Here is a 24,477-nt window from a genome sequence, read left to right on the forward strand (position 1 = left end):
CCACTTGTCTCATCAGGGATTTCCATAGGTCTCATCCTGAGAAGGTGGGCTCTGAGTGTCTGGAGTCCACCCGTAGAGGGAGGGGTACTGTCACCGCCAGTTCTGTGAGAAGTTCTGGCAGACGTCCTTCTCTACCTCTTGCATGATGTTCTTTGTTTTGGTTTCACTTTGTCATCTCCTTTCCTTCTCCCAGGTGTCACCTATTTAGACTAATCGTCTCCCTTTATATTCCCTCCCATACTGCCTCACTTTGCGGTTTATACTCCTTCCTGGATGAAGTGTTTACTGGAGACTGCTGCTGCTGTTTGCTCAGATAAGTCTTTTAATGTATTGTGTTTCCTTGCCGGCTTAATTCTAGGTGACCCTGACTCCGTCCGTATTAAGTGCAGGGAGACGGTGGTCGTGTCCCCTCACTATTATAGGGTTTTCAGGTGTCACATGCACGTGGGCATGCAATCGTCTACCATTGAGACCCTTGCATGGGCATAGCAGTTAGGGAGAGCTCTTAGGGTTTTATAGGGCTCACCTATATGCTCCTTAGTTTGGGATCAAGCCAGTCGGACGTTTATTCATAAGTTCCAGCTATCTGCAACATCATCCGTGACAGCTGCCTTTTGTCCTGTCTCCTGTGAGAGTGCTAAATAACGCCCATGGGGTTAGTGGCTGCCATCGCTTGGATGATGCAGAAAATTCCACACTATCTTTGGTTTGACTAGCGGGTCCTACCCACTGGTGGTCACAATCCTATTAAACCAGGCATAGTGCCTGGTAGGTTTGATCATTTTGAGTTCAATGGTACCTTGCGTTGAGAGAGATCCTTTTACTAATATGCTGAGATTCTCCGAGCACTGACTGGGTGGCCTAGCCCTCCCCTTCCCAAGTATTGCTTCACCTCTTTCTCTACGCCATTGCCACTCCAGCTCCTGCTCTTATTGACAGGGCCCCACAGTTCTAATACCTGGTCCTGAAATTTCCCACATGCGCTACCAGACAGACTTATTTTAGATCTCATATTTCCTAGTTATATTTTACTTACATATATATACTTGCATATAAATATTTTATAGATTGGTTTCTGGGACGCCAAGAGGACTGGTTATACTTATTCTAGATTATTGTACTTGCCTGCCTGTGATTTTGTATGTATCCTGGCTGCTGTGAACTAACTTTTGGCTTGTTATTGGATTAACTGTTAGTCTGCTAACTCGGCTTCAATTGATTCTACTCAAGAAATTTCTTTGGCTTTTTTAAAGATTAACCCCTTGTTGTTGCTGACTGGCCTCTGTCTCTCTAGGTTCTGACCCTGCTCTGCTTGCTGACTACTCATTTGTATCCTGCTGGTCATTCTGTTAGGAGTTTGCACTTGTTTTCTGCGGCCAAAGCCTTGCAGTGAGCACTGAAGAACAACCTAGAGGTATCCATATTTACTACTAACTGGAGTGGTTAAAGGGTAACTGTCATATTTTTTTAATGTCATTGGATTGGTCTGACTAAGTTTACCCTAGTTCCCTAGTAATACTTTGTATTGAATTATTGAATTACCTAGTAATTGTAGCATTTTCTTTCCTCCCCCAGGCATTTCAGTGGTGCAGCTAAAACAGCTTTGCTAGGTGTCCCTCCATCTCCTATTCTTCTATATACAGAAGACGGAGGACATAGGAGTGGGCAGTCCCAAATGCTGAGTGCTCCCGTCGGACCGGGATAGTGCCGTTACACTGCGATAAAAATTCGCGAATTAGAATATTTGCGATAAAAATTCGCAATTACTTAGGAGAAAGAGGGCGTGTTTAAGTCTGGAGAAAGCGGATTGGTTGGGGTGAGGCTGCGCATTCCCGAGATGAGTTGAATGAATTCTGGGTAGTTAGGGAGGGAGGTATTAGCCTCAGGGTAAGGGCATCGGTGGCCATCTTGAGAAGATAGTCAGAAAGAACTCTTGTGAGGAGAGGTTGCTATGGACAGAATCATATTAAACAAGTGGTATGTGAACACAATAATTAGTGATTATGGATTATCACCACAGCAGCAACAACATACAGTATATGAAAATTGAATTTTCAGTGAAAATATGACAGTTATCCTTTTAAGCAAGACTAGTAGCAGTTTTTGAGCTTACTAGCTTCTTTACACCCCCTCGCCCATGTAAACATAATAGATAAAGATTCACTATAGAGCAAAGGGTTTTCATTACTGCCACCAGTAGGAAAAATACTTCTCAGCTGGAATTTTCTGTAGTCCACATCACTCACTACCAGAACCAATCACTGAAGACAGTTCCATGAAGCTCCTCCTCACACAACTAGATGAATTTCTGTTGGAGCCCATCTGTGCCTTATATTTTAGTTCATGTTCAGTGGTAGATCTTTTTTTTTATTATGCCTGCTTAGCCTGTCCTGGTGGTGGCTCTGCCAAAATACTCTTTTCTCAAATGCCAAAAATTCAAATATAGGTGAATCAATCTAATTACTGCTGAATGAGGCTTCATAGAAGGTGGAAAACCAGGTAATAAACCCAAACCTCTGGTGAACACTGCAGGACATCTTGCAGTGGTAAAAAATTGTGTTCATTAAAGGGGTTAAGCAATTTAACAAAAGGCCCCTCCATGGGCTGTGCCCCTCACAGGTTACATACTTACTCACTCCTGGTCCCTGCACTGCTGCTTCTTCCTGTACACGGATGAAAACATCAGGTGTCAGGGGAAGCAGCCAATGGCAGATGGGGACGAGCCTCCATAGCCATCGTGGGCATTGGCTGCTCCCCCTGACACCGGATGTCTTCATCCGTGTACAGGGAGAAGCAGAGGCGGTGCGGGAACCAGGAGTGGCGCAGGGAGCAGGGTAAGTATATTACCTATAAGTGGCCTGACACATGGGGGGGCTGTTTGTGAAATATGTTCCCTTTAAAGGGGTTATCCAATCAGAAAGTATTCCTCCCAAACTGTCACCAGAACCTAACAGTGGAATGAGTAACGAGTAATCATTATGCAGTGAATGAGTAGAATCTGTGAGTCTTCTCTGCATTATTCAGTGGTTACTACTCACCTGGGCGGTTATCTGTAGGAATGTCCTCTATACTCTGCTCATCATCCGTCTCATCTGTCTCTGTAACATATATAATGTTCAGATCTTCACCCGGATTCACAAACTGTGAAACAAATATTGTAAAAGTCATCACGACGGTTGGAGAAGTCATGTGGAAGGTTTCAGATGACCAGAAAAGATCAGTAATTAGAATGATGACAGAAGTGACCGGACAGCTGGAGTTCTCTGACCTAAATATCTCCAGGTCTCCTGTATAAATCTAACCTGCTGGTTCCTTATTCCGACCAGAAATCTTCATAACCAGAAAATAGACAGAAGCTCCAGACAACATATTAGGGGGACATTTATTAAGACCAGCAAATTATTAGTCAGTCTTAATCCCTCTGCACTGCTGGTGGATGCACCAATGTTATGTAGAGGTGCAGGCCTCTACATAACTTTGGCACTTGCTGCCGATGACCGTGCGACATACTTTAAACTATGCCAGCTCCCTTGCTGGCGTAGTTAAAGGCCATTTTCCACACCTAAACTGGTGTGGAAAAGGATGCATGAGACGGGCCAGGTGAAACCCCCTCTTTCCCTGCTCACACCACGCCCCTTTTTACCACCACTTCGCAAGAGTGGCGGTAAAGGGGTAAAGTCACAGATTTTGTTGCAAAACAACTTTGCAACAAAATCTGCGACCTAATTACGCCTAAAACTGGTATATATCAGATGATAAATGATCGCAATAATGTATATGCTGAGATGTAATCCTGCCATCTCCACCCTTCTCATTATACAAGGATAAAACACATAATACTGGTGGATAAAACAAGACTGAACACAAGATCTTCACAGCCTTCTACAGATCATAGGGGACATTTCATGAGACCTTATCTCCATCTACCTGATCATCCTGTGGGACATTGTCATGTTCTTCTGAACCATCCTGTGGAAGAAGAGGACTGGGACATCTCTCTGGTGTTCTTCTCTCTTCCTTAACTGTAGGAAACACATCCAGTGACTGAATTCATTCCTTACATACAGATAATGAGAGGACAGGTGTATTTAGTCATGTCTATTACCTGCTGATGTGAGGGGCCAGTGATCCTCCATCATGACGTCCTTGTACAGATCTTTGTGTCCTTCTAAATACTCCCACTCCTCCATGGAGAAATAGACTGTGACATCCTCACACCTTATAGGAACCTGACAACACAAGGATACAGTCATCACCCAAATCCCTTCATAGCGTTCCTCTATAATGTCCCAGCATTCCCAGCTGTGTCACCTCTCCAGTCAGCAGCTCAATAATCTTGTTGGTGAGTTCTAGGATCTTCTCTCTATTGATTTCCTCATGTATCAGGGGGTGAGGTGGAGGCCCTGTGATTGGGCTCAGGGTTCTTCCCCATCCTTCAGAGACAGGGACCTGACAGCGCCCACTAGAGGTTTTCTTCACTACTGTGTAGTCCTGGTTATGGAGAGACACAGTAATAAATATCACTCCATACATCTCCAGAGTCCCTCACCTCTCTAGTCATGTCCATCTGTTAGTAACATAGATAAGATGATGTAATGTGACATCATCAGAATCTCTCACCTCTCCAGTAAGCCGAAAGAGGATCTCTAGGGTGAGATTTATTATACTCTCCGCCATCTTGTCCCTGTCCCTATCCATTCTTGATGGGTCAATCAGGAGAAGGATCTTATATAGAAGATATCCAATGAGCGGATCCTATATTGTAGGAACCTGAATGTAAAGAAGATGAGACGATGTCAAATCCTACAAAGTCCCATGTAAAATACAATTACTGGAAATAATAGGAGGAGACATCGGAGGAGATAATAAAGTGTAAATGTATTTTTTCTTTTTCTATGGATTGGAAGATGAGTTTATAAGAGGGCTGGAAACAGTCTTGCCTTCTTACAAAGAAAATGGAGGCTTTCAGTGTTCTGTTGCTATTGTTTACCAATGGCCTTGTGGCAGTTGAATCCACAAGCAATTTCAGGGATCGCGCTGATATCAGCAGTTTAAGACACAGTGCAGACTCGACACTCGATCCAACAGATGGTTGTTCACATTCCACTCCTATGGACCTCTCCTGCAGCGTCTTGCCACCAACCGAAACTTTCAATACATAGCACCAATACCTTCACAAAGAAAAGAAGCACATGGCGCAATACCCAAGTGGTAAAGTAAGTATACAATTTATTGTACTTACAAAATTCAAGGAGTAAAAAGCATTTCATAAAAACGCGCCCGTGGCAGTTTTAATACTTTCATGTGCCACAACATATTGTGTGCCATATACTACTAAAAACATCAGCAACCCTATCTGATGTGCACTATTGTGGTGGAAATGCCTTGTATGTACTTATACTCTGGGCTCATATTTTCTTATGAGCGTTTCAGATGAATTGCACTGTATATATTGTATAATGCATTGTATGTTCTATGGTCTAGAGACGGTGAATGGTTAACTGTCTGTTAATGCAACTGAATATAGGTGACGTAATGTTTACTAAACTGGTGTCCCATGTAAACAAGCAGTGGGGATTAATAGTAGTATCTCATGGTCAGAACTACAGGAACAGAAATAGAGTGATTGCTGCCGCTGGTGTTGATAAAGAGCCAGCATTATTCCTGCATGCAGCTATCTAGCAAGTGGAGGAAAGTGGCACAGGCCAGAAAGGTTCATCAAAGAGTGCAAGAGAGTGGGAAGCTGGAGCATTGGGGTAGATGACGTCTAGCCCCTGCACCCTGATAGCAGCCAAGATCTGTGGACACAACCCTTAGAGACTGCTCTCTAATCACCCTTCTGCCCCCAGTAATCATGACAAACATTGGCAGTCACTGTACACATATCTCCATCTGCACCGCTGGACACTACATGTATGGGGGAGGGAGGAGACTAGTGGGCTAAAGGACCTTTCATGATGTCATGACCATGTGACCATGTATGGGAGGAGTCAAGCTCCTGGCTGTAATGCTGGAGGAGGTAAAGGACCTGTGATGATGTCATAAGCATGTGACTATATGTGGGAGGAGTCAGGCTTCAGGCTGTGCTGCTGGAGGAGGTAATAGACCTGTGATGATGTAATGACCATGTGATCATGTGGGAGGAGGAGTCAAGCTCCAGCAGTGTGTATGAATAGTCTTCAGTGAATCGAGCTTCGGATCAGAGATCTGAAGTCTATTCTTTCAAAAACTTACAGCATTAAAATGTATTGGCTCCACTGATCCAAACCTCATTTCACCCGAAGTCACATGAAACTTCTGTGAATTAATCCAGTATTCATTTCTGAATTTTAAAAACTTTTAAAATTAGTTATCCAAGGTCAGCTTTGGTACTAAGGTACCAGCTGGTACCAAACCCGACTTTAGATTACTAATTTTCAGGGGATCCATTTTGTAGCAAAGACAAAAGTCCTGCATACAGTGGATGTTATTACTGGATATGGTATATGGAGCAGTGGAGTTTGATGCCATACCAACATATACCGGCCCCACCCAGGCCCCTCATTCCTCTGTCAGGTTACAGGGGTTGTGCGCTTTCATGACTGTGGTGATTTATCTTCAGATCGTTGGTGGTCCGATCTACCAGATCCAAGGAAGAGAGAAATGCAGAGTGATATATACGAAGCAGGGTCAGCAAGGAGGTGACATCAGAACCAGCTGACCAGCAGAAGTCCAGGAACCAACCAGACGTGTGAGGCAAGAAGGCCAAATCACAGCCAACTGTGGCCAGCAGTTTTCTGCTTAATACCCCAGCATCAGGAAGCAGATGACATTGATTACTATACTGATTGACTTGACGTCCCTGCTCCCTAATAGGCCGACCAGTTCGTCTGTCAGTTGGGCTGGCTGCCACAGCTATAGAGCGACGCCGGCGGTGCAGTAATAGTGCAGCAGGACTCGTCGGGAAGCACTGCAGTGTAAGTACATGACAGTATCACAAATACCAGGATAACTTGGAACAGACAACCATAGGAATACACTAGAAGCAGACATCGAAGGTGACCAGAGGTAAAAATCCACAAGAATATAGGTCCTTCCAGGAAACACTGTGAATTGTAAGCTGGTTCTGAATTCTGTGGCCTCCCATCTAGCACTCTCGGTCACCTCCAATCTATTCCCAACTCTGCTGCCAAGTTAGGCTACTTTCACACTGACGTTTCTGGGTCCGCTTGTGAGATCCGTTTCAGGGCTCTCACAAGCGGCCTAAAACGGATCAGTTCAGCCCTAATGCATTCTGAATGGGTAAGGAGTGGTTCAGAATGCATCAATTTGGCTGCGTTTGGTCTCCGTTTCGCTTTTTAGACGGTCACTAAAACGCAGCTTGCAGCGTTTTGGTGACCGTCGGACTATGCGGAGCCACAATGTAAGTCAATGGGGACGGATCAGTTTTTCACTGACACAATATGGTGCAATTGAAAACGGATCCGTCTCCCATTGACTTTCAATATGTCAAGACGGATCCGTTTTGACTTAGACTTTTTTTGGAATGAATAATGCAAACGGATCCGTTATTAACGGATGCAAGCATTTGCATTATTCGTGCGGATCCGTCTGTGCAGATACAAGATGCATCCGCACAAAACGCGAGTGTGAAAATAGCCTTAATCCACCTCTCCCCTCGTTTCTCCTCTGCCTCCCCCCTCTGTCAATCTCTTCACTGACTCCCCATTGTACAGCAAATTTCGTACTACATATAAGGCCATCCACAACCATTCCCCTCCTTACATTTCTTGATACATCTCCACACATAATCTCCGATCCTCACAGGACCTTCTTCTCTGTTCCCCTTTCAGCTGTTCTTCACACAATCAACTACAAGATTACCCACGTGCCTCTCCCCTACTCTGGAACTCACTACCCCAGCACATCACCCCCAACATTCAAACATTCAAGAGTAACCTGAAAACCCACATTTTCAGGAAAGCATACCACCTACAATAAGCATGCTATCGCCAAATGACCCCCCACCTACTGTGTTCTTCCTCCTGCTGTTGTAGATTGTAAGCTCTCACGGGCAGAGTCCTCTCCCCCACTGTACCAGTTTCATAATAGTTCCTTGTTTATTGTATTTTATATTATGCATTTGTAACCCCCTCTTGATGTACAGCGCCCTGGAATTTTGGGCACTTTCTAATAAATAATAATAATATTAATAATTCTCTGTTGGAGCAGAGTTTAAATAGCAGAACAGAACCCATCAGAAGCAAAGGGAGAGCATAACACTGCATACTAATACAGTCCAGATCCAGGAAAGAGTTAACCATTGTCATGCTGGGTCAGCAGTGTGTGGGTAAGCAATAGTGATGAGCGGGAGGTGCCATATTCGATTTCGCGATATTTCGCGAATATTCGAATGAATATTCGTGTTATATTCGTCGAAATCGAAGATTCGTAATTATTCCAATTATCGCGAATAATATGCGATTTATTTTTCGCGTATTGCGATTATTTATCTTGATAGTATAAGGCAACGTTCCTATGCTAATTGACTATGGCTAGGCTAATATGTGTATTTTACGAAATTTCGTGATATTGCTCTAACTTCGTCTCTTAGAATATTACGAATATTCTAAAAGACGAAGTTAGAGCAATATTACGAAATTTCGTAAAATACACATATAGATTGTAATTTAGCTTATATAGTGCTATAATCCTTTTTTTTCCTCAAATTTTTTTTGCCTCTTCTGAACTTAAGTTTTGTAAAATATGTACACTATTAAAAAATATTACTATAGCAGTATATTAGCTTAAATACAATCTATGTGTATTTTACGAAATTTCGTAATATTGCTCTAACTTCGTCTTTTAGAATATTACGAATATTCTAAAAGACAAAGTTAGAGCAATATTAAGAACATTTGCAAAAGTTGAAATTGCGATGCGAGTAATATAACACAAAATAATCGCATTTAGGCTAGAATATGGAATATAGCAGTGCTAAGTTGAAATCTTCATGCGATTATTTTGTGTTATATTACTCGCATCGCAATTTAGACTTTTGCGAAATTTCGTAATATACACTTATAGATTAGATTGTAATTTAGCTAATATGGAATATAGCAGTAAGTTGAAAACGCCACTGACTGGAGCAGCCAGGAAGCCAGGAATCCAAGGGACAGGTAAGAACAACTTTAGGGAAGTGGGAAATAAAAAAAATATAATAATAAAAAAATAAAAAATAAAAGAATATTCGATTTCGCGAATATATAGAACGATATTCTAAATATTCGCGAAATCTCGAAATTGCGATATTCGAGAAAAAAAATTGCAATTCGAATATTCGCGCTCAACACTAGTAAGCAATGAAGACCGAACAACACAGAAACATAGCAAAGCTGGATACCACCCAAAACACTGGAGCTGAATTCATAGAGAAAACTAGGAACGGACTAGAATAGACCACCAGAAACAAATGGCACTCTGCCAGCCAAGAACAGCCAGCACTATTATAACATGCAGTCTACGGGGACAATCACTGCTACATTCCCTCAGTCATACAGAAGCAGTATATCCTTCCTCTCCAGCCTCCCTTAATGTACACAAATAAAAATGAAAATGTATTTTAAATATAAGAAAGGCAACACTGAAACCCATCCAATGAAACTGGTTTAGTGATTTATATACATGAATGACCCCCATAGGGAAACCATCATGAAAATTATGTGGTCCCAGTGAATGAAGAAAACACGCAAATCAACTAAATAATCATGGTTGGATACCAAAAGTACTGTTTTAATCAAAAGTGTGATGCTGCCAGTCCATGCAAAGTTTGAAAAGTGCTTTGTTGAAAGACCTCTCTACCCTTCCTGGGCCACATTATCTCTGATCATGGTATTAAGATGGATTATGAGAAGTGTTCTGCTGTCTTGGCCTGGCGCAGTCCTACAGGCCTGCGAGCTATCCAGTGGTTCTTAGGCTTTACTAATTATTACAGACAGTTTATTCCTCACTTTTCCACCCTTACTGCCCCTATTTTTGCTCTTACCCAGAAGGGGGTGAGTGCAAAGGAGTGGTCTCCAAGAGTCACCTCTCCAGTCTGTCAAATGGGCCTTCCTTTCTGCATCGGTTTATCATCATCCGGATTTCATCCAGTTCTTTGTGGAGGTGGACGAATCCTCCATGAGAGGCCGGTGAAGTCCTTTCTGAGAAGGGTGCCTCTAGTAAAATGTTCACCTGCAGCTTCTTTTTGAAAACTTTCTCTTTAGCAGAACAGAATTAATCTATTGGCAACAGGGAGTTGCTCACTGTCAAGTCGGACCTTGAGGAGTGGTGTCATCTGCTGGAGGGTGCCTGCCATCCTTTCGTCATTTATCAGACCACAATAACTTAGCTTTCGTCAGATTAGCATCTTAACACTCATCAAGCTTGAAGGTTGTTGATCTATGCTTGGTTCAATATCATTCTGCATTTCCATCCGGCTGACAAGAATACTAAGGCAGATGCCCTCTCCTGATCCTTTGACCCAGCTGATTTGACTGAGGTAATCCCTGTCTCTCCAGTTTAGCTGAAGAACATCCTGCCTGATGAGATGTATGTCCTAATAGCCAAGAGGAAGCCAGTATGGGTCTGGGAACATTGCTCCAAAGTCGCTGGTCACTCTGCCCAACACAAGACAGTTGACCTGATTACACAACATTCCTGGTGGCTTACAATTTCTAAGGATGCTTGGGACTATGTTGCCGCCTGTCCTAGCTGTGCCCAGAACAAGTTTCCTAAACAAAAACCTACATGAATCTTGCATCCCTTGCCAAGGGACTGATGCCCCATGGCAACTTATTGCCATGAACTTTATCATCAATCTGCATTCATCCTCAGGGTGCACAATAATTTGGGTAGAGGCTGACCCATTTTTGAAGATGGCTCACTTTATACCTCTGCCCCTCTTCCCATCTGTCAGCTAACTGTCTAAGTTGTTTATGGAGCACATTTTAGCTACATGGTTTGCCGTTGCACATCTTGTCTGATTGGGGAGTACAGCTTACCTCTATGTACTGGAGATCCATCTGCAAGCTGTTGGATATCAAATTGGACTTTTGCTCTGGTTTCCATCTGCAATTCAGTGGGCAGGTCGACTGCATGATCAGATTGTGGTAAGCTACTTGTGATACTTCACTTCTGCACGTCATGATGCCTGGGTAGCTTTTCTCCCCTGGGCAGAGTTTCCCTACAATAACCACCCCAGAAAGTACAACCATACAGAATTTTCTTGGACTATTTGTTGACGCTTATCTGCATGCAGAATTTTTTGCGAAAGTCAGAAGTGGATTCGAAAGTAATCAGAATTATAAAGGAAGGATTAATACTTCTATTTCCTGATGGATCCACTTCTAGATTTGGCTAAAAACTCTGCAGGCAGATCTGCCTCAAAACCTTGTCCATAAAAACTCTGTGGACATACCTTTAAGTCTACCATTAAGAACCCTTTTTTTCATAGTATATGGTCACCAATTATGGATTTCTCTTCCTGTGACTTCTCCTCCACAGGAGCTGAGTCTACTACTTCAACAAGACGGGTCAAGAAACTAAAGCTTCTGTACTACAGGCCTCTTCTTGCATGAAGAATCAGCAGATCACATGTCTCCAGCCCAATTTTATCCTGGGGGCAAGATCTGGCTATCTTCAAAAAAGCAGACTCAAGGTAGCCTCATACAAGTTAGCACCCCGCTTCATTGGTCCTTTTGAGGTATTTAGACACTTGAATCCAGTCTGCTATAAGTTATGCCTTCCTACCTCAAACCAGTTGTGTTAATCCAGAGGCCGTATTGTCTAGCTCAGGGGTCAGCAACCTTAGGCTCTCCAGCTGCTGTTAAAATACATCTCCCAGCATATACACATGCTAGGCTGTTCCTTTAACTCACACAGAAGTGAATTAAGCATTCTGGGAGTTGTAGTTTCTGAACAACTGGAGTGCCAGCGATTACTGATCCCTGGTCTAGCTGTCACGGATGATGTTGCAGATAGCTGGAACTTATGAATAAACATCCTACTGGCTTGATCCCAAACTAAGGAGCATATAGGTGAGCCCTATAAAACCCTAAGATCTCTCCCTGACTGCTATGCCCATGCAGCGGTCTCATTGGTAGACGATTGCATGCCCACGTACCTATGACTGTGTGACACCTGAAAACCCTATAATAGTGAGGGGACACGACCACCGGCTCCCTGCACTTAATACGGACGGAGTCAGGGTCACCTAGAATCAAGCCAGCAAGGAAACACAATACATTAAAAGACTTATCTGAGTAAAAAGCAGCAGCAGTCTCCAGCAGTGAGCACTTCATCCAGGAACTAGTATAAACCGCAAAGTGAGGCAATACGGCAGGGAATATAAAGGGAGACAATTAGTCTAAATAGGTGACACCTGGGAGAAGGAAAGGAGATGACAAAGTGAAACCAAAACAAAGAACATCATGCAAGGGGTAGAGAAGGACGTCTGCCAGACCTTCTCACAGAACTGGCGGTGACAGTACCCCTCCGTCTATGGGTGGACTCCGGACATTCAGAGCCCACCTTCTCAGGATGAGACCTATGGAAATCCCTGATGAGACTAGTGGCCTTCATGTCCGTCACTGGGACCCACATTCTCTTCTCAGGACCATAACTCTCCCAATGAATGAGGTACTGGAAAGAACCGCGGATAATGCGAGAATCCACAATCCTAGAGACCTGAAATTCAAGATTACCATCAACAACAATCGGAGGAGGAGGCAAAGAGGAGGGTACAGTGGGTTGGACACTGTTTCAATAGGGACCTGTAAAAAACATTATGGATCTTGCAAGTCTGAGGAAGATCAAGACTGAAGGCAACGGGATTGATGACGGACAAGATCTTGTAAGGCCCAATAAACTTAGGACCCAACTTCCAGGAGGGAACCTTCAGTTTGATATTCTTTGTAGACAACCACACCAGATCACCCACATTCAGGTCCGGACCAGGCACACGTCTCTTATCCACCACACGCTTATATCTCTCAATCATCCTCTTCAGATTACCCTGAATCTTTTGCCAAATAAATGACAAAGACGAGAAAAAGGGAGTTATTCTGATTGCCTGATTGGAGTCGGAAGGAATTTTTTATTCCCCTAAAGTGGGGAAAAATTGGCTTCTACCTCACAGTTTTTTTTTGCCTTCCTCTGGATCAACTTCCAGGATAACAGGCCGAACTGGATGGACAAATGTCTTTTTTTGGCCTTATGTACTATGTTACTAAAATCTCTCCTCATCAGGTAAACCAGAAGACCCCTCTCCAGAGAATGTCCCAAACTGCGGATGAAACCCATATGCACCAAAAAATGGTGACTTATCAGAGGACTCCTGGCGACGGTTATTTAAAGCAAACTCAGCAAGGGACAAAAATAAATACCAATCCTCCTGATTCTCCGCCACAAAACAGCGCAGATATGTCTCCAGATTCTGATTGACGCATTCGGTCTGACTATTCGACTGCGGGTGAAAAACAGAAGAGAACGACAACCGAATCCCCAAGCGAGAACAGAAGGCCTTCCAGAATCTGGAAACAAATTGCGTGCCCCTATTAGAAACAATGTCTGAAGGAATGCCATGCAATTTAACAATCTGATCAACAAACGCTTGCGCCAACGTCCTAGCATTGGGTAACCCAGGAAAGGGAATGAAATGCGCCATTTTGCTAAAATGGTCCACTACCACCAGAATCACAGTCTTCCCTGAGGAACGAGGCAGGTCCGTAATGAAGTCCCTGGACAGATGCGTCCAAGGACGGGAAGGAATGGGTAACGGGAGGAGAGAACCCGATGGCCGTGAATGAGGGACCTTGGCACGAGCGCAGGTCTCGCAGGCTGCCACAAAACCATCAACCGTCTTACTAAGAGCCGGCCACCAGAATCTCAGAGCAATGAGATCCACTGTGGCTCTACTCCCCAGGTGCCCAGCAAGGACAGTATCGTAGTGCTCCTTAAAAACCTTGTGTCGTAAAGCGAGAGGCACAAACAACCTCCCATGAAGACAAAGATCAGGAGCCTCTGCCTGGGCTGCCTGAACCTCTGCCTCCAAATCAGGATAAAGAGCAGAGATGACCACCCCTTCAGCCAAAATGGTACCCGGGTCTTCAAAATTCCCCCCTCCTGGAAAACAACGTGACAGGGCATCCGCCTTCCCATTTTTAACCCTAGGATTGTGACAACAAAATTAAACTTAGAAAAGAACAAAGACCATCTGGCCTGTCTCGGGTTCAGACGCTTGGCCGATTCCAAGTAGGCCAGATTCTTATGGTCGGTAAACATGGTAATAGGGTGTCTGGCTCCCTCTAACCAATGGCACCATTTCTCAAAAGCTAATTTGACTGACAACAACTCCCTATCTCCCACATCGTAATTTCTCTCTGCAGAGGAGAGTTTCCTTGAGAAAAAGGTACACGGTCGCCATTTGGGAGGAGAGGGACCCCGAGATAAAACCGCACCCACACCCACCTCAGAAGCGTCCACCTCAACAATAAAAGGTAGAGAGACATCAGGTTGTATCCAAAATGGGAGCGGAAGCAAAACTCTCTTTGATACTAGAAAAGGCTTTAAGCGCATCTACCGACCACGAGGAAAAATCCACCCTTTTTTTAGTCATATCAGTGAGTGGCTTAACAACAAAGAAATAATTCAAAATGAACTTTCTGTAATAATTGGCAAAACCCAAAAACTGCATCAGCATCTTCTGATTCTCAGGGAGCTCCTAATCAAGCACAGCGCGGACCTTCTCAGGGTCCAATGCGAAAACCAGAAATGGAGAGAAAAAAACCAAGAAATTGAATCTCCGGAACCGCAAACACACATTTTTCCAGTTGAGCGTACAATTTATTCTCCCGCAGAATCAGCAAGACCTGACGTAGGTGGTCCCGATGAGTCTTGAAATCAGGAGAAAAAATCTAAATGTCATCTAGATACACCAGAACAAATTTCCCCATTAAATGCTAAAAAATATTCTGTTCAAAAAATGTTGGAAGACGGACGGAGTATTCATCAAACCAAAGGGCATAACCAAATTCTCGAAATGACCCCCAGGGGTATTGAAGTCCGTCTTCAATTCGTCCCCTTTCCTGACCCTGACTAGGTTGTATGCCCCACTTAAATCCAACTTAGAAAAAACTTTAGCCCCAACAATCTGGTTAAACAGGTCCGGGATCAGAGGAAGCGGATATGGGTCACGAATTGTGATACGGTTCAGCTCCCTGAAATCCAGACAAGGTCTTAAAGAACCATCTATTTTCTTAACAAACAAAAAAGAACAGCGGCAACAGGTGACTTCGAGGGTCGGATGGGTCCCTTTCTCAGGCTCTCAGAGATATAAGTACGCATAGCGACTCTTTCAAGTTGGGAGAGATTGTATAAACGTGATTTTGGCAGCTTGGCGTCTGGGATGAGATTAATAGGGCAGTCGTATTCCCAGTGAGGGGGCAACTCCTGGACACCACTCTCGGAAAACACATCCGAAAATTCTTAGAGAAAAGATGGTACAGTCTTGGTTAAAACCTCTGAAAGAGACGCCGTGAGGCAATTCTCTGCAAAACTCACTCCAACCATTTATTTGCCTTGCTTGCCAATCAATGGTGGGGTTATGTTTAGTGAGCCAGGGTAGCCCCAACACAAGAGGAGTAGGCAACTCGCTAAGGACGAAACATGACAAATCCTCAACATGAGCATCACTCACAATCAAACGGATATTGTGAACTATGCCCTTTACCGATTTCTGAGAAAGTGGAGCGGAATCAATAGCAAAAACAGGTATATCCTTTCCCAAAGTGCATACCTGGAAATCATGAGTTATAGCAAATTGATTATCAATAATATTGACAGCTACTCCACTATCTACAAAAATCTCACAAAAAAAATTCTTGCTCTCTAGCGCCACCCTGGCAGGTAGGACAAAACGGGAATTACAAGCAAACGGAAAACCTTCAATTTCCGCATCAACCTTGCCAATGGTAACAGATGGAACATTTTTAAAGGATTTTTTTCTTTTAGTCTCTTTATTACTCTCAAAAGACTGTCTGAATCTCCTAGAGGGACAAACATTTGCCAAATGATTTATACCCCCACAACAGAAACAAACCTTCCTATGAGGACTGAATCTTCCACTGTCAGAGGCAATCAAACCGAGCTGCATGGGCTCCTGCTCAGAAGGGATTGAGAGCGACTGAGACCCCTGTGCACTGAATGAGACCGCCGCACTGTCCTGGGACTGAGTATGACAGGAAGGAGTGATCTCTCCTCTCTCTCTAAGACGCCTGTCAATACGAACGGCCCGAGACATGGCAGAGTCCAAGGAGGTAGGTCTCTCATGAAAGGCAAATGCATCTTTCAATCCCTCTGAAAGACCATGGCAAAATTGACTTCGGAGTGCAGCATCATTCCAACCAGTATCAGCTGCTCATCTCCGAAATTCTGAGCAGTATATCTCTGCGGATTGTTTACCCTGACATAAAAGACATAGTCTAGACTACGATCCGGATTATCATATATCTGACCCAGGGCGGATCATCATATATCAGATATATGATGATCCGGATCATCATATATCTGACCCAGGGCTAAAAAGAATTCATCCACTGAATGGAGGGGCCGTGCCCCCACCGGCAGCGAAAAGGCCCAGGACTGAGTGTTATCCCTGAGCAGCGAGATGATGATCCCCACCCTCCGTTCCTCATCACCAGAGGAATGGGGAAGTAGGCGAAAATGGAGTTTGCAAGCCTCTCTAAAACGAACAAAATTCTCACTACCCCCGGAGAACGTATCCGGGAGCGAGATCTTAGGCTCAGAACAAACTCCATGAACGCAAGCTGAACCGGTCACCTGAAACTGAGAAAGAGTCTTACGGAGATCTGCTACCTCCAATGAAAGACCCTGCATGCGTTCAGTCAAAAGTGAAACCGGATCCATGCTTGAGACGGTTTTGGCGGTTTATAATGTCACAGAAGGTGTACAGGAAACTAGAAGACACAAAATGAATATCCGACTCACTGGATCCAAAACGAAGGAACAAAAGAGAGAGCCCTGCATCAGACCTGGCTCTCTCCCTGACTGCTCAGCCTATGCGAAAATCCCAATGGTAGATGATCGCATATCCTCGTACCTCGACTGTATAACACCTAAACACCCTATAATAGTGAGGGGACACGGCCACCGGCTCCCTACACTTGATACGGAGGGAGTCAGGGTCACCTGGGATCCAGCAAACAGAAAAACACAAATGAATGAACAAAACTTATCTGTAGAAGACTCAGAAGTAGGATCAGCATGCACACACTCCAGGAAGGAATATAAACCGCAAAGTGAAGCAGTCTGGGAAGGGATTTAAAGGGATGCAATCAGTGCAACTACATGACAGCTGAGAGAGGCTAACGAGATGAGAAAATGAAAGCAAAACAAAAGGAAGCTCAAGGAGGAGGTTCTAAAAAGGCATCTGTCAGAGCTTCTCAGATGTCTGGTGGTGACACTGTTCAACCGACGGAACAGCCTGCCGGAGGTCCGTGCCGCTAGTGTGAAAGAAGCCTTAGCTAGGTAGTTTTCTTAACCACCTTAGGGCTTGAGAGCAGAATGTGTTTTTGTAGACAGTAAAAGCATCTTATTGATGTGATATGAAGGTGTTAAATTCTTAATAAACAGTCACGAGTTGACTCCTCAACTGCTCCGATCACCTGTTTGTTTCTACTAAAGGCTGGTTGTCCATGGATCTTCTGTCTTTCTGCCATATACAGTTATCAGGTATCTGTGCACATTAAGGGGATTCTTCACACTAAAAAAAATTATATATTTCCCAAATGAACTGTTTTTAACTGGTTGTACTAGAGGGATATACAGTAAACATGCAACAATGCCTGTGATGTCATCCTCAGCTGGGACCATAAAAAGCTACCCAGTACCTGGTCATCATCTAAACAGATGGGCTCACCATTTTATTGTGAAACAACAACTCATCTGTAACCTGTGTTAAGTATCTTTTAATTTATTAATCCTTTAAAAAAAAAAAAATTCTATTACGCTTTTATTCATTCTTTGACCATCATAAAAATCAACCCATATAAACATGTGCATTGTATTAAGAAGACTCCAGTGCTCCGCTCCCACTGCTCAAGAAAACTACGGAACAAAGTAAGGAAGAGTTCACATCTCCATTTAATTTTCCGTTCTTCTCATCCATCAGAAGAAAAAAAAAAAAGTTCCTCTAAAAAAATAAATAAATGATCTTGTTGCACATTTGGCATCCATTTGAGCCATTTCCATCTGATATTAGTTTTTTTAGATGGCAAAAAAGTCCTGCTTGCACGACTTTTCTTTCTGTCTAAAAAAACGGATCTCAAAAAGAAACGGCTCAAACGGACTCCCACTGAGAAACCCTCCACCCTGTACCGATGCTCAGTATTAACATATTTGGAGAAAAAACTGCAAGGGGGCACAGTGAAGAGTATTTGAAAAAAAACAACAATGATGGCAGCATCAGCAGAGCATACCCCGCAAGTAAAGGTACTTAATTAAACAAAACTAAAAATACATGAAAGTTCTTTTTAAATTAGTTTCCACATTTTGAACATGAAATTGGCTTCTCCCCTGTGTGAATTCTCTGATGTTTAGCAACATCGGATTTCTGGGTAAAACATTCCAGCATTCTAAAATGTGTGAGTTCTCTTATGTGTAACAAGATGTGATTTCTGGGTAAAACATTTCCCACATTCTGAACATGAATATGGCTTCTCCCCTGTGTGAATTCTCTGATGTTTAACAAGAATTGATTTCTGATTAAAACATTTTCCACATTCTGAACAAGAAAATGGTTTTGACCCAGAGTGACTTCTCTTGTGCATAAGAAGATCAGATTTTTCTGTAAAATATTCCTCACAGTCTGAACATGAAAATGGCTTCTCTCCTGTGTGAATTTTCTGATGCACAACAAGAATTGATTTCTGATTAAAACACTTCCCACATTCTGAACATGAATATGGCTTCTCCCCTGTGTGAATTCTCTCATGTTTAACAAGATCTGATTTCTGGTTAAAACATTTCCCACATTCTGAACATGAAAATGGCTTCTTCCCTGCGTGACTTCTCTCATGTCTAAGGAGATTTGTTTTAGCTGTAAAACACAGTCCACATTCTAAACATGAAAACGGCTTCTCTCCTGTGTGAATTCTCTCGTGTCTAAGAAGATTTGTTTTAGCTGTAAAAGATTTCCCACATTCTGGACATGAAAATGGCTTCTCCCCTGTGTGAGTTCTTTCATGCTCAACAAGATTACATTTCCGGTTAAAGCATTTCCCACACTCTGAACATGAAAATGGCTTCTCCCCTGTGTGTAGTCTTTCATGTTCACTAACTTCACTTCTTTTGTGACTTTTGTTTTGCTTAGCAGTCTGGGATGAATCAGAACATCGGACCTGTTTAAAATGATCAGACGATAGATGTTTGCTGTGGAGGATCAGAGGTAAATCTGAGATATTGCAATGTTCTTCTTCATTTGTATCCTCTGTTATATCATGATAATTTGCTTTAAAATCTGAAGATATCAGATGTTCCTCAGAGCTCCTGGTCCAGTTATCTGCCAACAATAAAAACATTTTTTATAAAAAAAAATGTATACAATAATCTTATTATATTGATATAACATTTCTATATTAAAATTCCATAAAAAGTACAAGGCATATGGAAACATTTAATTATCAACTTACTATGGCAATGGTGGGAAAACATCACAAAACAACAGTAGGCCTCAGAGCCAGGATCAGTAGAACATGATTTAAAGTCCACCAGGCACTTGTCTTGTATATTTCACCTTTGTGTTGGAGCCAGTATCATTTCATGCTGCCTAGAGGTGCCATCAGTAGTGTTGAGCAAATCGAAGTGTCCGAAGTGGACTTTGATCTGAATTTCAGGAAAAATTCAATTCGCCACAAAGCCAAATTTCCTCGTGCTTTTGCAGTAACTAATCGATTTTCCCTGAAATTGGGTAAAAAAACAATCATACTCACCTCATCCATTTGAGTGCGAAGAGCCCACTGCCGCCATCTTGATTGAAGATCCCACACAAAATCTCATACGCCACATGAGATTTCTCGCTGGATCTTCAATCAAGATGGCAGCGGCGGACTCGTCGCAATCAAATGGATGAGGTAAGTATGATTTTATTTTTTATAGACCTTATTATTGTCAGATGCCGCGATCAGTGATGAACGCAGCATCTGAAGGGTACAATGACGGCGAGAGGCGCAATTGTCATTCCCTGTCATTACACCAATTACTTGCAAAGAATTGCGCTTTGTGAGGAAGTAACTTGTCACAAAGCAATTTTTTTTGTAAGATTCAGCGAAACAATCAAATTTTCAAGAATTTCGCTCAACACTAGCTTTCAGGAATTTCAGGGCCCAATACAGGCAAACCATGGCTCTTTTCATAGCCATAACAGCCATAGTTTTTTTGTTTTAGGCAATTATGCAATACATATAAGATTTTAATTTCTATAAACTTTTATTACGAGGTACATGAATTAAAAAAAATTACAATAAATGTGCCATTTTTATTTAAGCTGTTTACTGATCACCATAAATAACGTGTTCACTATAGTGCATAAGTTAATTTGAGTACAGGAGTTCGAATGTTGTTTTGTGACATTTCGTAGTAAATATGTTGCAAAAATGCACTTACTGTAATGGTTTTGGCTGGATTACTTTTTCAGTAAAATTAACTTTGCAGAAAAATTTTACGTTTGTTTTTTTTTTTACCATAAAGAGCTGGAAAGTAAAAGTAAAATTTTTTGTTTTATAAATTCCTCTAAACAAATTGTTTTACAGGTCCCTGGTTTAAACTGAAAAAAGGACCCTCTGTATAGCAGGTAGATCACTTACCACTACACTATAGACCTTCTCTGTTAGAAGGATAGGATTTTCTGCGCTTTAAGGGTCACTGTACTTTCACACAATTTCATTTTATGTAATAGAGAATGGTGTAAATAGCAAATTGGTAACTGTGCCTGCATTCTCCTGCAAAGAAACTGTAAAGTCAAGGACACTAGGGTTCTCACTTTCACCTAACTTGCAGTCTTTTGCCTGTTTTGAAGCAAGATCTGTCCTTCATAACAGGAACACAGAAGATTGCATATAGGAAGTGAGGGAATGTCAGAGCTAGCTGAAATCCTGAGCCTAAGAAAAGAACTACACTGCTTCTGAAGATAACAGAAGGCACCTGTGTGTCACTGCCTGCCCTGTGATGGATCTATGAAGATCGGATAGACTTGCAGCACGTGAGTCTATCTGACAGGTCTTTCTGTGTTTCCTTTCTGTTTGTTGTTGTGGGCAGGATTCCACCTCTCCACAGGTTCTGCTTGTTGGCTGTTTAAGAGGCTCTGTTTAAGTCCGCCTCTTACTGCTGTTGATATTTTCCTTCTGGAGTTCTATACTGGTTGTTTGTGGATCCTCTACTTCCTGCTCATCTCAAGCTAAGTCCTCCTGTTTTCTCCTTTGTGCGTGTTTTGCTTCTAGGTCTCAGGGAGACACTGGTCCCTTCACGGTGAAAGGTACCGGCTGTCTCATTCCCCACTCCCTAAGTTAGGGTTTGCGACAGTGTCAGCAGGGCTTAGGTTTCAGCGTATGAGTTCGTCCACCATCAGGACTTGCTCATACTGTCAGCAGACAGGGAGAGGCTCAGGGGTTGTTAGGAGGTTAACATTCTCTCCTCCCTAGCTTTGGGGCCTAGTCTGTTTTCCTGTTGCTGTTTGTTTACTTGGTGTTCCTCTTATCCCCATCTTTCAATGTGCAGGCTTGAGATTTTCTAGTAGCAGGCTCTGAATTTTTACCTTGTTCCATCAGGCAGCTCAGCTGAAGGCTCCTTATCTCTGCTCTCTGACGATATACTGTAAACATTTATTATAGCTCAATTCTTATATTACTAATAAAGCCTCATGCAGACGTCCGATTGGACATGGTCCATGAGATACCGGACTGGCATTGCAGGAGCGCACGGCGTCATTGCTTGCTATGATGCCGTGCGCTCCTGCAATGCCAGTCCGGTATCTCACGGACGTGTTCCACAGACGTCTGCATGAGGCTTAAGAATGTGGTTTAAATAAATGTTTATGACCTTTTAGTAATTTAGAGATAACCCTTTGTGATAGAATAACTGAATATTTTTTTTAATAAAGACCAATTTAAGAAATATTTTTTGAGTTTTAACCCGATGAGATTGCTGGGTTTAGAATTTATGTCTAGGATTTCAGTAACACATGGTGGATGGCAAATATAGAACTGCTCAGCTATAAAACTGCTCTGTACATACAATAATTCTATATGTTGTCATGTCACACCATGACTATCCTCACTAATGTGCTCCCTGAGGTGTCATCAGGGGGACCATTAGACAATAGTCATGAGATATCCGAGGCCCCATATAGTGACATTGGTCAGAGCCCCAGAGGAAGGTGGGGGATAACGTTGAAGTCATTAAAAGCCAACTGTGATGAAATTATTCCTAAGACATGTTCTATAATAAGAGAACGCCTATCACAAGGATATATCTCATACAGACATCTGGACCTGGCAGATTTATGATTATCTGGGACAAGCAATCACTGTGCTGTAAGATGAAGTAAGGGAATAATAAAAGCCACTACTGGTGGTATCGATGGTGGATGAAGATCATATACAAACAGCAGAACTAAAGCACACCTTCACTAAGAGCTAGCAAGATAAATTCACCTATTGCTCAAGAACAAATAGTCATGTGCTGGAAAAACTAGGGTGCACGTGCGGTGGGCTTTTAAGAACCAGCATGAGAGGGTGCACAACCTAAGCAGAGGCAAGGAGGACACAGTAGTCCACATAGAGACCTCTGCATCACTACTCTGGCAGCTGTGCCTGTGAATTCTCTAAGTACGAGGCTTATGAGGCTTTGTAGAAGGTAGAACACCAGGTGACAAACGCAAACTTCTGATCAACACTGCAGAACGTCTTGTAGTGGTACAATTGTGTTATTAAAGGGAGCCTCTCAAAAAATATTTGCCCCCCAAACTCCTGCCAGTACCTGGCAGTGGAGTAATCAATATCCAGTGAAGGAGTAGAATCTGTGAGTCTTCTCTGCTTTATTTAGTGGTTACTACTCACCTGGGCGGTTATCTATAGGACTGTCCTCTATACTCTGCTCATCATCCATCAAAAAGGTATCTGTAACATATATAATGTTCAGATCTTCACCCGGATTTACGAGCTGTGAAATAAATATTGTAAGTCATCAGGTGGTTGGAGAAGTCGTGTGGAAGGTTTTATATGACCAGAAAAGATCATTAATTAACAGGACAACCAAACATGACTGTGCAGCAGGAGTTATCTGACCCAAATATCTGACAGTCTTCTGTATAAATTCAATCTGTTAGCTCCTTATTCCAACCAACAGTCTCTATAACCAGAAAATTGTGAGAAGATTCAGAGAACATGTAATATCTATGGTCAGCTGTACTGCAATATCCACCTTTCTCATTATACAAGGATAAAACATATAATACTGGTGGATAAAACAAGACTGAACAGAAGATCTTCACAGCCTTCTACAGAACATAGGGAACATTTCATGAGACCTTATCTCCATCTACCTGATCATCCTGTGGGACATTGTGATGTTCTTCTGAACCATCCTGTGGAAGAAGAGGACTGGGACATCTCTCCGGTGTTCTTCTCTCTTCCTTAACTGTAGGAAACACATCCAGTGACAGAATTCATTCCTTACATACAGATAATGAGAGGACGTGTGTATTTAGTCAGGTCTATTACCTTGTGGTGTGAGGGGCCGGTGATCCTCCATCATGATGTCCTTGTACAGATCCTTGTGCCCTTCTAAATACTCCCACTCCTCCATGGAGAAATAGATGGTGACATCCTGACACCTTATAGGAACCTGACAACACAATGATACAGTCATCACCCAGATCCCTTTATAGCGTTCCTGTATAATGTCCCAGCAGTGTCACCTCTCCAGTCAGCAGCTCAATCATCTTGGTGGTAAGTTCTAGGATCTTCTCTCTATTGATTTCCTCATGTATCAGGGAGTGAGGTGGAGGCCCCGTGATTGGGCTCAGGGTTCTTCCCCATCCTTCAGAGGCAGGGACCCGACAGCGCCCACTAGAGGTCTTCTTCACGACTGTGTAGTCCTGGTTATGGAGAGACACAGTAATACATATCAGTCCATACATCTCCAGAGTCCCTCACCTCTCCAGTCATGTCCATCTGTTAGTAACATAGATAAGACGATGTAATGTGACATCATCAGAATCTCTCACCTCTCCAGTAAGCCGGAAGAGGATCTCTAGGGTGAGATTTATTATACTCTCCGCCATCTTGTCCCTGTCCCTATCCATCCTTGACGGGTCAGTCAGGAGAAGGATCTTATATAGAAGATCTCCACTGAGCAGATCCTGTATTGTAGGAACCTGAATGG

The 24,477-nt window shown here is 42.8% G+C and overlaps 1 protein-coding gene across 1 annotated transcript in view; it reads right to left on the reverse strand.

Moving 5' to 3' along the window:
- Positions 1–24,477, reverse strand: part of LOC122939922 (oocyte zinc finger protein XlCOF22-like) — a 348,165-nt gene that overhangs the window by 46,393 nt on the left and 277,295 nt on the right. The gene's annotated exons all lie outside the window — the stretch shown is intronic.

This window comes from Bufo gargarizans, chromosome 6 (assembly GCF_014858855.1).
Source record: "Bufo gargarizans isolate SCDJY-AF-19 chromosome 6, ASM1485885v1, whole genome shotgun sequence".
Classification (NCBI taxonomy): Eukaryota; Metazoa; Chordata; class Amphibia; order Anura; family Bufonidae; genus Bufo; species Bufo gargarizans.